At 39.2% G+C, this 13,256-nt stretch overlaps 1 protein-coding gene across 19 annotated transcripts in view; it reads left to right on the forward strand.

The window, feature by feature from the left end:
• The window catches only part of ERC2 (ELKS/RAB6-interacting/CAST family member 2), an 877,102-nt gene that overhangs the window by 569,761 nt on the left and 294,085 nt on the right, over positions 1-13,256 (forward strand). The gene's annotated exons all lie outside the window — the stretch shown is intronic.

Consider the following 13,256-nt stretch of genomic DNA (forward strand, 5'->3'; position numbering starts at 1 on the left):
TTTTCACCACGTGAACACACATGTAACCAGCACCTAGCTGACAACACAGAACACCTGTGCCCTGCAGAAGAGTTCATACCCTCCGAGTCTCTGTTTCTCCCAAGACTAGCTCTTCTGATTTCTAACACTGTAGACTGTGTGTGGTTATGAAATATATGCTTTTAGCATCTGAATGTATGCTTTCTTTTCTCCCAGAATTCTTTTGTATAACATTTCATTTGTGAGATTCACCCATATGGTTGTGTGCACTTGTAGTCAATCCATTTTCATTCTAATTGAGTAAACCCTTGCTTGAGTATACCATGTTCGTTTGCTTTTTAAATGCATCCTATTTTTCATGGATGTTTGGGCTGTTTTCATTTTGGAACTACCATGCATAGGGCTGCTGTGACATCCTACTCATGGTGTTTGAGTGGGCATCGGTGCACATTTTTGTTGCTTATATACCCAGGAGTATAAATTCTGGGAGGAGACATATACAAAATGTATATGGTCAGCCTTTCAAAAGTGCTGGTAGAGAGTGTGTGTACTGCATTTTGCATGAAAATGGACCGTGCTGCTGTATATTTTTATATTTCTGGAGGAATATATCAGTATTTAATATTTGAAAGGAACTGAAAAATGTTCATTTACTTTGGCCTGGTTTCCATGATTTGCTTTTATCTGAGAACTCACACGTTATTCTATAGGTAATATGGCCTGAAGTAAATTGGGTGTAAATGCACAGTCCTTGCCCCATTCCAACTTACCAAGCCCAGAGGAAACATTTGTTACCCTATATTGTTACAATACTTCATTGTGATATTATGGAGGCTTCACATTTTCAGGAAAGGAAATTGGGAGGAGAGAGCTAATACGATCCAGTGTGATTTTAAGGTAGCAACTAGAGTCTTTGCACAGGAAGGAGCCAACAGGTATGACAGAAAGCATCCAGCCCACACATTTTTGCTGTGGGATTAAGGGAACAGAAGAATTGTGCTTTTCAGCATCAAGTGTCCTCCCCCAAATAATCCTCACTGAACGTGTACTATCCCAAGCCTTCAGAAAGAAGCTGCAAGGGAAAATTGAGCTGGCTTTATGACTTGACTACACTTTCTAGATTCTGTGTTGATGACCACAAATCACACTTTTGATCTTTTCTTGAACTGGTGGTTGAAGGATGTGGGTCCAGAAGAGTTTGTTGCAGTAAAATTAAATCATCCTTTTTATCAAAATAATTTGATATCATTATCCTAATTATCAGTCTTATATGATCTGGTATATTACTTAGGAGTCAGGTTAGGCTGCTATACCAAAAGGATCCTCAAATCTAGTTCAGTGATATAAGAGAAGTTTACTTATTCCTGACATCAATCTGTCCAGGTCACCTTGGATTGTCTTGGTGGATGGACAGTGAAAGGAACCGAAGCCCCCTTTGATTGTATTGCTCTGCCATCCTCAAATCATGACAGTTCCCAGCTCCTGGTGTTGGATGGCTTGTCTAGCTCTCTCTCTCCAGTCTGTGCTCTAACCACCAGAGGTGGAATAAGTGACAGGGGAACAACAAATTCTTTTTCTTTTTAAGGTCACAGTCTGGATACTGTGTACATCACTAACACACTTATTGCTTGGCCAAAACTTAGTCCCATGGCCACAGCCCATGGTAGGGAAGCTGAAAAATGTAATCCTTAGCTGAGGTCTATAGACCAGCTAAAATTCCATAGCTATAGAAGAGGTTTGGCTGGTTTTGCTCAATGGATAGAGCATTGGCCTGCATACTGAAGGGTTCTGGGTTTCATTCTCATCAAAGGCACATCCCTGGGTTGCAGGCTCGATCCCCAGAGGGGGGCATGCAGGAAGCATCCGATCAATGATTCTTTCTCATCATTGATGTTTCTATTTCTCTTCCCTGTCCCTTCCTCTCTGAAATCAATAAAAATATATTTGTGTTTTTGTTGTGTTTTTTTTTTAAAGAGGGTAACAGGTAGTAGAAAACTACTATCAGTCCTATGTGGTTTGGGAGCCTTATAACTATGTCATATATTTTTATTCATGGGCTCTGATCTCTCCTTCTGTCTCTCACTACTTGTCTTTCTTACATGTTTTTGTTTTCTGCTGGAACTCATCTCTTTAAGCTCTTCAACGCACTTCTGTTCTCTGGAAATTCCCATTAATCAGGGAAAAGGCCAGCAAACCGTGTGATCCTACCTGTCCTTTCCCAGATCTTTACCTGAGAAAACAGAAATTGTTCTTTGTGTTACTCAGTTCACATGTTAATTCCTCTGAGATCATTGGACTAGTTATGGAATCCTGAGTCCAAATGACCTTGGTAAAGTTGAGCTAAAAAAAAAAGAAGAAAAAAAAAGTTGATTCCAATACCTAGCAACCTATATTTAACCAAAGCATTTGTAAGTATGTGTTAGACAGGGAAATAATAGTTATCAGTCTCCAGGGAATTATAAAGGAAAATAATTAGTTAACCTTGAGATAAGAGGGGTGCTGGACAGCTGAACAGTAGAGGCCTTCCACTCTTCAAGAGGACCGGGCACTTGGAATGCATTGTCTTCGGAGACCAGGAACCTGAGCATTCCCAGTGTGTCCTTGGAACACTACAACCGCATTCCTTTGTAAGCTTGTCCCAGCTCATCTGTAGCCCTTCAACACCTCTGAGTCACTTGTGGTTGTCTTAGCGGGTGTAATTTTCTGGCAGGCAGATTTTCAGCATCTCTTTCAGAGAGTCCATGGGAGTTTGTCTGCCAGCTTTACCACTATTTGTTTGCTGTGTGGTTTTCAGCAAGTTCCTTAACCTTCTTTTGAGCTTTAATTTCTTCCATTTTATAACACGAGAAAATGTTGCTGGTAAGCTTTCACTCATGCAAGAGTTGTTGGCTATATGAACACTGAAGGAGGGTGAGTACGGGCCCCATCTAGGCTGACTATGGAGGCCAGAAAGCACAGGTTTCATAGCACAAGTTTCATAGTCACATAGGGTGAGGAGTATGTCTTTGTCAGGATGTTTGCAACAGGGATGTAGTATCATGAACAATGAATAACTTGGGCTCCAAAGTCAGACAGATCTAGGAAGGATCCCCAGCTCTGTGTGGCCTCCTCTGGATCTCAATTTCCTCACAGTATTATCACAAGATGATCAACTCTGGAACAAATCCCAGCAGTACCCCTTTTTAATCACGTGACCTCAGGCAATTATATTCTCTCTGTATCTCAGGCTCCCTTTAACAGTATGTGCCTTAGGGTTTCTAAAAGAATTAGGTGATATAACCTATAAAAAGTATTTAATGTAGCACCTGGAACATAGTAAGTGCCCAGTAAAATATAGCTGCTATATTGTTTTGGTTGCTGCCAGATTTTTTATATTTAAGAATTTATTAGTTGAAATTTTAACAGCTTTATTCAGGTATGATTGACTTACAATAAACTGCGTGTATTTTAGTGTGTAAAACTTTATTGATTTTGACATTTACTTCCCCAAACTTCCTAATGCTTCTTTGTTAATCCATCTGTCCTTCCTCTCCACTCTCCCTTCATCCCACTGCCCTGATCTGCTTTATGTTACTATAAATTAGTTTGTAATTTCTAGCATTTTATATAAATAGAATTATGTGGTGCATATGTATTCTTTTGTGGCTTGTTTATTTTCACTTGTCCATAGTACACGAATCAATAGGCCATGCCTTCTGATTGCTGACTAGTATGCCAGTAATCTTGGCATATTATTCATTCATTTACTATTGTTGGACATTTGAGTTGTTTCCAATTTGGGGGGATTACAAACAAAGTCACTATGGTCATTCCTGTATATGTCTTTGTTAGCAGAAGTATTTCTTTTTCTCCAGGGTAAATACCTAAGAGTGAAAGGGCTGGGTCATATGGTGGTATATGTTTGACTTTTTAAGAAATTGCTGACCCTTTTCAAAACTTTACTTTACTTTGCAACCATCAGTATATAAGAACTTCACTTCTTCGAAATTTCATGAACTCTTGGTATACTCAGTCTTCCTAATTTTGCCATTTTAATTGGCATCTAATTGTGGTTTTAATTTCTTTCCTTAATGACCAAAGAAGTTGAGCTTCTTTCCATGTGCTTATTTGCCACCTCTGTAGATTCTTTGGCAAAATGTTTTTAAATATTTTTTTCTGTTTTGTAATGTGTTGTTTGTTTCTTTATTTTTAAGTTTTGAGAGTTATTTATATATTCTGTATTTGATTGCTTTACTGCATGTGTGATTTATAATTATTGTCTTCTGGTGTAGCTTTGTCTTTTTATTCTCTTAACTGTCTTTTGAAGAGCAGATATTCTTAATTTTTATAAGTCTATACATTTTTTTTCTTTTATTTTCAGTATGGCTAAGAAATTGTTGCCTAATTTAAGGACACAAAGATTTTTCTCATAAGTTTTCTCCTAGACATTTTATAGTTTCAGGTTTCACAGTTGGGTCTAATATCCATTTTTGGGTTAATATTGTATACTAGAGGCCCAGTGCATAAATTTGTGCACTGGTGAGGTCTGGCCTGGCTGCCCTGATTGGGGCTGATCAGGTTGGTTGGTGCGAGGAGGGGCAACAGGAAGTCAGCAGGCTGGCTCCACTCCCAATCTGGGTGGGTGGGCCGATCAGGGCCATACTACATGTCAAATCAAGTGGTTGTTCTGGTTTTCCAGTGTTCTGGTCTCTTCTGGTTCTGGTGTGAAGTATGGATAAAAATTAGTTTTTGTGGGGGTGGAGGGTTGCATATGTATGTATATACATATATATATATATATATATATATATATATATATATATATATATATATGTATGTATATATCAGATTGTTCTAGGACTATTTGTTTTCATTCTCACCCAATGATATTTTTTTCATTGATTTTTAGAAAGAGTGGAAGGGAAGGGGAGAGACACACACACAGAGAGAAACATCAATGTGAGAGAGACACATTGATTAGTTGCCTCTCACACATGCAACCGAGATATGAGATACTTGCCCTTTGCCAGAATGGACCTGGAGACCCTTTAGACCTCTGGCCGATGCTCTATCCACTGAGCCAAAATGGCTATGGCCAGAAATATTTTTTGAAAAATTTATCCTTTCTCCACTGAATTGCCTTTGCACTTGTGGAATATCAATTGATCATAAATTGTGTAGATTTGTTTGGAACTCTGTACTTTCTTCTTTTCCATTGATCTGTTTATCTATGCCAATGGCAGTACCACACTATTCAATTACTATAGCATTTTATAAAGTGTTGAGATCATATAGTGTAAGTCTTCCATCTTTTTTCTTCTTTTTCAAAGCGCTTTGCCTGTTCTTGGTTCTTTGCATTACCTTATCAGTTTTAAAACCAAATTGTCAATTTCTATAAATATATCTTAATTTTGGTTTGGATTGGGTTGAATCTATAGAACAATTTGGGGAGAATTGACATCTTCATAATATTGAGCCTTTAAATCCAAAACACTGTCTACCTCTCAATTTATTTAGATCTTTAATTTCTTTGAGCAACATTTTATAATTTTCAGTGTAAGGTCTTATGGGTTTCTTTGATAGATAGATCCCTCTTTTACCTTTATTATTCTGTTATAATTTTTAAAAAGGTGTTTGACTGTACATTGTATATAGAAATGCATTTTATTTTTGTATGTTTTATGTATTGATCTTATCTCTATATAAATGCTAAACTCACTCAATTCTAGTACCTTTCTTTTTAAGATTCTCTGAGATTTTTATGGAAATGATCACGCAGTCTGTGAAAATGATAATTTCACTTTTTCCTTTAAATTTTGGTGATTTAAACATTTTTTCCCCTTCTTGTACTGACTGAAACCTACATGGCAGTGTTAAAATGGTCGATGCAGATAGCTCTGGCCTGTTCATGATTTGGACACTTCCTGTTTCTGCTGAAGTGATCACACTATTTTTCTCTCAGGACTTGTAAGAACTTGCGCCACTGTTTTCTCTTCTTCTTGATTTCTGATGAGAGCTACACAGCCAGTCTACTCATTCTTCTCTTCCTCACACCATGCCATTTTCTCTAGCTCTTTTCAAGAATTAAAAAAAAAAAATCTTTGGTTTTTAGTGGTTTGGTTTTGATGTAGCTGCTTGTGGTTTTTCTTTGAGTTAATCCTGTTTGAAGTTTGCTGTGCTTCTTGAAATTTATATATTATACCAAATTTCAGAAGTTTCTGCCATTAAAAAAAAACAAACTTCATGTTTTTTTGTTTTTGTTTTTTGTTTTTCAGCATTAGACACTTCCTCTTCTTCTTGGCCTCTCCTAGCACAAATTTAACACATTTTGATATTGTTTCTGAGGCAGTGTTAATATTTCCTTACTCCTCCCCCCCCTTTTCCTCTGGATTGAATGATTTCTATTGATTTATCTTCAAGGTTATTTTTATTCTGCCATTGGACATTGAATGCTTTTTAATTACTTTCATTTTTATAATCTGTATAGCTGCTGAGAATTTATATTTTTCTACTCACATTCAAGTGGTTTAACCTTTATCTTAAGGAGAATAGTTATACTAGTTGGTTTAAAGTTTTATCTGATAATCTCCATCATGTTGGTGTTGGCATCTATCACTTATGTTCTTTGCAAATTGGTCACATTTTCCTGTTTTTCTATATGTCAAGTATCCTGAACACTTTAAATTCTGTGTAGCTCAGACTTTGGGTCCTGCTAAAATCCTTTGGAGAATATTGTGGGGTTTTCTTTTGCTTAGCAGGCAGTCATTCTAGTTAGGTTCACACTGCAAGTTCTGTTTTAGCTTCTGTGAGTGGGGCTTCCAATACCAGTTCCATTGCCAGCATGCCATGTAGTTCCATTAGGTCTACATGACACATGCATAGCTAAGGGACAGGCCTGGTAGTGTTCCTGATTCACACACAGAATTGTGGGATTTTCTTCTTCTAAGGATTCTCTCCTCTCCAGGATTTCCTCTACATTCTGCCGTGTGCAGGGCCCTCTTTCTCAGTGTCCTGGTTAGAAAAATGGCATTTCTCTTAGTGTCTTATGCACCCATTGCCCCAGCCTTTGCAACACAGCTCTATAATTAGGACCCCCACCACCACCACTCCACTGGGGCAAAACTGGGAGAGAACAAAAGAGGGGGAAAGGGAATTTCCCCTGCCCTCCTTTGAGCTCAGCTGCCTCTTTCTCCAATTCTATAGAAAAAAACAAGATTTCCCTTGGAGTTAGAGATGCATAGGCTGCTATTGACACATCACTTTCAGGAAGTTGCTTTTATGTTTTGTCCGGAGTGTTTGGTTGTAATCAGTGAGAGAGGGCAGCTGTGGTGGCTAGCCATGGAAGTTTGGGGGCATCATTGGAAGGGTTAAATGTTGCCTGCCATTATGCAGTTTTCTCCCATGTTCTTTCAAAGTTCAGTTCAGAATTTATTCTTTCATGCCTCTTAGTGTTTAAGTGATTTTTCTAAATAGTCACAGTTGGTAGCACAGCTGTAATCCAAGCTGAGTGTTTAAAATGGCTGACAGCTTTCCAGCTGGTTTCAATCGCGTCCACCACTGTGATGGATGCACTGAACACGGGCCACGCTGTGTGGCTCCCACCATTGCTTCTGCGTGGAACAGGTTTGTAAATGTCACACATGACGATTTCTCATGAGGGGCTTTGCATTGATCACAGATTCTGGAACTTTCTGCAGCTGAGTTTTTTTTCTTGGTCCTATCATTGGCTCCCAATGATGCCTGGCATTTCGCACAGTCTCAAGTCCAGGTTTGGTCAGTATTGGGGGTGGAAAAATGTAGAATTCACATGAACCCATTACCAGGAGAGGGGTAAGATAGGGTTTTCAAAGTGGGTGTCTGCTCATTTTATGGAAATGGACATATTAAAAGAAGTACTGGAGTTATATTATGCTCAAGATTTTTCCATGATAGACTGACTGATTAAATTTGTGTAGAGATTATTCAGTCCCTGTCTTAACCCACGTGTGCATTGGCTTTTATGAATAACCAGACATAGCACTGGTAAAAGCACGGAGGGGTTAATTTTGGCCATGTGACTTTATCATTTCTTTCTCTTTTTTTAACACAAGGAGGGAATAAATAAATATATTGGCATAAGGCCAGGAATGCTCCCTATCCAAGAGGGAATTGTTGCCGAGGAATCCAGAACAATTAGATCGTGTCACTTCCTTTTGTTAAGGCAGCCATCTGGGGGTCATAGCTAATGTAAAGGAGGGCATTGTCAGTAACAAGGAAAGTGAGGCTGTTGTTAAAGTGGAACAGGCTGTGCTTTTCGCGGTGACCTCTCACTGCAGCCGGGTCTTCCCTGACAGCCATTGGCGCCAAGGAGAAGCGGGCAGAGGAGTTGGATCGCTTCCCAGTCCAGAACATGCCTTACCAGCTCTTCTATCGGAAAGCTATTTAAATCTTTCTAAAACGATCTAAGTAGTTAGAGTTAAAATAGGAAGGTGTACATTACTAATTGACAAATAAATTTAATAAAATCTTTTTTTTAAAATATATTTTATTGATATTTCACAGAGAGGAGGAAGGGAGAGAGATAGAGAGCTAGAAACGTCGATGAGAGAGAAACATCGACCAGCTGCCTCTTGCACACCCCCTACCGGGGATGTGCCCGCAACCAATGTACATGCCCTTGACCGGAATCGAACCTGGGACCTTTCAGTCCGCAGACCAATGCTCTACCACTGAGCCAAACTGGCTTCGGCTAAATTTAATAAAATCTTTATGCACCATGAACATAGGAGAGAGACAACCGAAATGGAAATCATGGATCTTGTACTTAGTAACTTGACATGGTTAAGACACTCTGTGGGCTTCAGGTCAGCCTTTTGTATAAGGGGGGGGAGGGTGTTTATTAATAGAGCAAATAGCACATGAAAATTACCGTATTTTTCGGACCATAAGATGCACCGGACCATAAGACGCACCAGTTTTTAGAGAAGGGAAATGAAGAAAAAAAGATTCTGAAACAAATAGTGTCCTAAAATATTTTATGTGCATTAAAACCCAACATCACAGTCATAAACACATGTAATCAACCCTGTAAAGTAAGCAGCAGCATTTAGAACCATTTTAGAGCCGGGCAAGCACACAGAGACCACACAGAGCCGGGCAAGTAAAAAAACTTTTTTTTTTACAGTACATGTGTAGGCTATATTTGGACCATAAGACGCAGGGACTTCCCCCCCCCTCCCCCACTTCTGGGGGGGAAAAAGTGCGTCTTATGGTCCGAAAAATACGGCATTAAATAGCCCTGGCCTCTGTGGCTCAGTTGGGTGTTGTCCCATGCACCAGGAAATTTTCGGCTGGATCCCCAGTAGGGGGCATGCAGGAAGCAGCAGATTGATGTTGCACTCTCACATTGATGTTTCTCACTCTCCCTTCCTCTTCCCCTTCCTCGTTCTCTCTAAAAAACAAATAAATTATTCTTTAAAAAAATTATTAAACAGTGGTGTTGTCAGGCTTTTGGTTGTGTGCACATCATGGGTTAGCTCACTTAATCTCATAGCAACTCTTATATGCATACTGTTGATGTTTTCTTTTTCCAGGTGAGGGAACTGAGGTTCAGGGAAGGTTTATCTAGCCTGCCAAAGTTAAATAGTTAAATAGACTCTGGCAGACTCTTGAAAATTATGACTACTCAGCAGTAGAGGCCAGCTGGAGCCATTTCTGCTTGTTTGGCAGTGACTTCCTGGAGCACTGTACCCGTAGTCCTTTGGAGGCTCACTCTGGCTGAAGGTGCTAGAATAGTGCCTGATGGATTACCCAGGCCTGCCCTTGGCACAGGAGGGCAAAGTGAAGGCACATCTTGCCACCCACACCGAAGGCCATTTCAACAAAAACACTAAACACAGTAGTTAATGACACTAACTTTAGCAAATATAGCAGTTTTCCAGTTTACATAATTTTGCATTAACTTTAGGACTCTGTAATATCACCACTGACAAAATACTAGTTTTGTAGAGGAGAGCTTTTCTCTTTAAATATCTTTTCAGGGATGGCTTATATTATCACAGGGACTTAAAGAACCATTATACGTACCTATGGTCCTAATATCAAAACATTTAGAAGTAACTATGTTAGTAAAAAAAAATAAATAAATAAAAATCAGCACGATATAATGTTAGGTAATAATTATTAGAGATTTTTTAGATGGATGTTGTGTTCTGAAGAACAGTAATATTATAAGTAGTTACACAGATACACAGACAAGACTTGGTGTCAAATTAAGTCTGGGAAATTTTACAGAATATATCCTACTCTTGGATATTTAAAGGTTCAGAATATACTTATTAGATAAAGAAACGTGATAAATTTTTATGTTCTGTTTCCCAATAACTTCGACCATGGACCCATTTTATTTGTCAACAGCTGTTAAAATCTCACAATGCTAATGTAGGAAATGCCCCATCCTAAGACTCACATGTATAAAATGGAGTAAGAATATTTCAGGGTGACTCACTTCTCTGACTCAACATGAAATTGACATTGAAAGCTAAGAAAACCTGCTCACAGCTTGAAATGAGGATATCAGGAAAAATTCTTTGGGTGAAGTTCCTTACCCATGTAAATGTAATTTTAATGAAAAGTTACTAAGATAAGTCATAATAGTAAACAAATGGTAGTTTAGTTGTAGCCTCCATCCAGTGGTAAACCATCATAAAGTAGTGTTGATTAAAGGGAAGAAAGAATTATTTGTTTTATCTAGAACAAAGAAATAGAAATGAACATGTTCAATCAATAATTCCATGGAGAAAATCTAAAGCCTTATCTCAACATCTAACCACATTTAGGCAAAACAGCTTAGCCATATCCATTCGGTGTTCATTTAAAATTAGAAAGAAGGCTACAGAATAAGGTGATGCTGCCTAAATGCTAGTGTTCATCTGAGTGACATACTGTATAGGCTTGCTAAAATGCAGGGCTCCAGATGCACTGAGATTTTTACTAGCAGGTGTGAATTGAGGCCCAGGATACTATACTTTTATAACATGTTGAGAAACACTGAAGTAAACCTTGTGATGATGCTGGAAATGATAAAAGTACTGTGGACACCCTCAGAACTCTCAACATAACTAATCATTCCACTGATCATTGGCTGATTCTTGGCAAAATGTAAAAATAAAATAAAATAAAAATGCATTGGCCTTTATAATAATTGGAACCAACTATGACTTTAACACATAGATTGAACATGTAAATCCTCAAACATATAGAGCTTTCTTTCTTGCTTATACAGCAGTATTTCTTTCCTCTCACATAAACAGTCTAAGTAAGGTCCAAGTTAATAGGATCTTGCTCCCACACAATCATGATGGGGACCTAGGAAGATGGAGGCTTGGCCATTTTCAATTTATGGCTTCTGACAGCACAAGGATGTTGAGGACCAGGATGTTGGTGGGAGGTGAGAGAGCCTGGAGAATCACAGAGTGTTATGGGCTGAATTGTGTCACCCCCTCCATTCAATTCATATGTTGAAGCTCTAACCACAATACCTCAGAATATGGCCCTGCTTGGGGATAGTGCCTTAAAATAGGTTATTAAACTAAAATGAAGCCCTTACTTTGGGCTCTGACCCAGTATTCGTACTGGGGCATTTTTTAGAAGAAATTTGGATGGACAGAGAGACATTAGAGATGTAGGCGCATAGAGAAAAGACCAGGTGAAGACACAGCATACTATCCAAACTATGAGGGAAGGGAGGGGTGGGGGGAGGTGAGGGAGTAAGAGATCAACCAAAGCACTTGTATGCACGAATATGAACATAACCAATGGACACACTCAGCGAGGGGAAGGGGGGCAGAGGAGGTGTGTGCTGGGGGTTGGGGGCAGCCAAGGAGAGGTCAGTAGGGAAAAAAGGAGACTTATGTAATACATCCTATATAATAAGAGGCTAATATACAAATCAACTGAATGGCAGAATGACCGGTCACTATGATGTGCACTGACCACCAGGGGGAAGACCCTCAATGCAAGAGCTGCCCCTGATGGTCAGTGCACCAGAAGCTGGGGTGATGGCTGGCAAGTGCAGTGGCAGTTGCAGGAGCTCTAAGGATGTCTGACTGATGGCTTAGGCCCGCCCCCCATCAGTCAGACATCCCCATGAGGGCTCCTGGACTGCAAAAGGGTGCAGGCAGGGCTGAGGGACCTCCCCATACCCACACATGCATGCACCGGGCCTCTAGTTAAACAATAAAGAATTTTTTTTAAAAAAATGTGCTGAGGGGAGAGGTCTTTGAAAAAAACCAAACCTGCCAACATCTTGATCTTGGACTTCTAGACTCCAGAACTATAAGCAAATAAATACCTATTGTTTAAGCCCTGCAGGCTGTGGTATTTTGTTATGGTGCTTTGTTCTGGCAGCCCTAGCAAACTAATATTTTTACATGATTTTCACTCACACTTCATTAACTAGAAGTTATTTATATGGATCCTTAAGTGCAGTGAGGTCTGGAAAATGCAGCCTGGCTACATCCAGGGAGAAGATAAACTGAGTTTGGTAAATAGTGTCTGCCATGCCTTTTGCCTCATCTTTTGCATTTGGACTACACATCTGTGGGCCTCAAGAAAGCTTATTAATTTTAGTGGGTCATATCATCAGCTCCCTTCTCTAGCCCTAATAAAGCTCCTCCTTTGGTGGAATGTGAGTGCATAGGTGCCAGCCAAAACAATGAGGAGAATTACCTGAAGATTCTGGCACATGTGTCCTCAACCTGTCATACTGAAGTATTCAATGCATGGTTGTTGGAAATGAGAAAAGGCAAAAAGAAGAGAGCAAGATAGATGGAACTGAGAAAGCCAAAAGTGGTAACCATTTACACAGTCCAAAGCCCAAAATGGAAGGATTGTTTTAGTAGCAAGTCCATTAGTTGCAACATTATCAAGTAAGGGAGTTTTCCCAAATTTTAATTTAAGGTGAACATACATGCAATGAGAACACAAATCCTAAGTGTACAGCTTGAGGAGCTTTATACAAACTCAACTTACCCATGAAACAGCATTAAGATCATGAACTACAAGATTATCACTGTAGCAACCAACCTCTTACACTCCTCCAGTCACTACCCTCCCAAGGGTAACCCCTACCCAGACTTTTAACTCCATAGTTTAGTTTCACCTGTTGAGCTTTACATAAATGGGATCATGCAGTATGTATTGCTTTGTGTCTATTTCTTTGTGTCTATTTCAATGAATCCCATATGTTTATGAGATTCATTCATGTTGTGTATATACGGTTTAATAGTTTACCTATTTTTGTTGATGTACAGTATTTC

This window comes from Pipistrellus hanaki (genome assembly GCF_964339955.1).
Source record: "Pipistrellus hanaki genome assembly, chromosome: 13".
NCBI lineage: Eukaryota > Metazoa > Chordata > Mammalia > Chiroptera > Vespertilionidae > Pipistrellus > Pipistrellus hanaki.